This window comes from Nannospalax galili, unplaced genomic scaffold, assembly GCF_000622305.1.
Source record: "Nannospalax galili isolate Female #2095 unplaced genomic scaffold, S.galili_v1.0 scaffold781, whole genome shotgun sequence".
NCBI classification, from domain to species: domain Eukaryota; kingdom Metazoa; phylum Chordata; class Mammalia; order Rodentia; family Spalacidae; genus Nannospalax; species Nannospalax galili.
Window position 1 is genome coordinate 977,315 of NW_008346898.1, and position 2,222 is coordinate 979,536.

Genomic DNA, 2,222 nt, shown 5'->3' on the forward strand with positions numbered 1-2,222 from the left:
CTGGGCCCCGGAGCGGCTGGGCGCTCTGCTGCGCTCCGCCTGCTCCACCCCCCCCGCCCGGATTTTCCCTCCCCGCGCTCACGCGCGCTCTCTTTCTCTCGCTCTTCATTCACATTATTAGACCGAAGGAAGCCGAGGGAAGGGTTCCCCCGGAGGACGGAAGAGAAACCGCGTCTCCAGTCACCTTTCCTCCCAACCTGGGACACCCAGGTTCCCCTTAGCCCCTGGGGATTCAGCAGTATGTGGAGTTGGGTGTGTAAGCGTGTGCTTTCTCCTTTCCCTTTGAATTAATATGTATGTGCGACTCTACCCGGCTGTGAAGGTACAGGCATGGGTGTGGAGTCAGTGCCCTTATCACCTTTCCAAACGCCCCAGATGTGGGTCCAGATGGCAGGCATACATGACAGGCCAAGCCAGGCCCAAGTCTCCTCCACCTCAACCAGGGCAGTGCAAGGTTTCTCCAGGCAGGCTCTGGGAAGCCCTGGACTTCGGAGGTGGGACGGAAGATGTGGCTCACCACAATCACATTTTCGACAGTGCATTACTGGCAGAGACAGCATCCCCACCCCCACCCCAGCTGTGTTAGATGTGAGCCACTGCGGCCTCCAGCTGTTCTGCTCTTTCTCCCAGGTCTTCCTCATGCCCATTCTTCTTCCTGCCTTTGGCTCTACTGGACCGTAATGGACTTCCCTTTATTGCCAGCCTCTGCCTCAGGCCCTCTGGCTTCTTCACTTAATTGCTTTTGGTGCTGGCGGGGTCCCAGGCTGGACACACTCCTTTCTCCTCAGAGCCATTCCAGACTCTTCCACTAATACCCAGGCCAAACTCTTCCCTCCAGGAGGCCTGAGGTGGGATGTTTCTTCCCTTTACACCTGTGCTGCCCTTCCAAGGAGTGTCCTGTGGGCTTCTGTTCTGTATCTCCAGCAATAGAAAGAGGTCTATGGAGAGCTGTTGTCCTTTCAATTTTACTTCATTTGTGGCACCTTCTCTGATACTCCTCAGGGAAAATTAATGACCTCATGCTGGTACCACTGTTCTTGCTCCCCTGGGAGTATGAGACTTTCTGTTGTCTAGTGTGTATGGTAAGGACTTAGCAGATGTGCGAATATTTGCTCCCTGGAAAATGATCTTTTGTTAGGAGGAGGGGAATATAAATAAATGGGGAAAATCATTGTCAAGTACTATAGCCTGAAGGCCAGGTTGGCTGCACTAATTAGCATTTGTTGGCCCTTTCTTCTGCCTTTGGGGGTGTCTTTTCTGCCTTCCAAAGTTTCAAAGGGCAAGGGTCATTGCCCTGCTTCTTTTTAGGTTTTAAGTGTTAAAATTTATTGCCACCTTCTCTGGAGTTCTGTATACAGCAGGTGCCTGATGTATGTCTGGGTAGGTCAGGAGGCATGATGGTTACCACTAGCTCAGAACAAAGCTATTCACCTTTGTGCCTAATAGTCTCAAAGATGAAGTCAAAGTTCTGTTCTCAGAGGCTCTGAAAAAGACAAATCTTGATCTTTTAGGAGTAAATCCTTGTTTCAGAGCAAATCCTCCCCAGAAGCCTAACATAAAGAAACCTCATCTCCCACCTCTATCCTTGCAGAGAAGAGCTGTAGAAGGTCAGAGTGAATGAGAAATGCAGAGTCCCTGTGCCCAGGCCCCACATCACACCCTGCAGCTGGCAGTACCTTTATGGCCCAAGGAATCCAGGAAACAAGGTATGAAAACCCACATCCAATCCGGTTACTCGGGAGCATTCCCTCCAGTCCATCCTGCTTTTTGGCAGAAACAAATGAAAGTGCCATAGTTAAATCTTTCCGGGTGGGAGGAGGAGCTTCCCCCTTATCTTTTATTAGGTAGCTGAGATAAATACAAGTCGGCAGTGGGACCCTCCATGCTAGCAACTCTTGTGTCAATCCCACAGGAAATGAGACAGAACGCTTCATTCCCAGGAGGCAGAATGGACCAGCTCCTGTGCTCCAAACAGTGTGTGTGTGTGTGTGTGTGTGTGTGTGTGTGTGTGTGCGCGCGCGCGCGCACGCGTCCATGTGTGTAATCTGAGAACAGGACTTGGACCATAGATCATTGCCACCTTGCACCGGCTCCCCAGTAAAGACCAGAGTAATCTGGCCCAGTCACACACACCCAAAAGATGTCTCTCCAGTCCACCCTTCAGAGTTGCTTTGAGGGCCATGGAAAAAGCCTCCTGCATTGCCTGCACTTGGCAGCCATTT

General features: G+C 51.4%; 1 long non-coding RNA gene across 1 annotated transcript in view; it reads left to right on the plus strand.

The window, feature by feature from the left end:
• Positions 1-1,991, plus strand: part of LOC103742199 — a 2,964-nt gene extending 973 nt beyond the window's left edge. The window contains exons 2-3 of the long non-coding RNA XR_607615.1: positions 1,592-1,706; positions 1,913-1,991. This is a non-coding gene — a long non-coding RNA (uncharacterized LOC103742199). The remainder of the gene's footprint in view (positions 1-1,591; positions 1,707-1,912) is intronic.
• Positions 1,992-2,222: the final 231 nt, after the last annotated feature.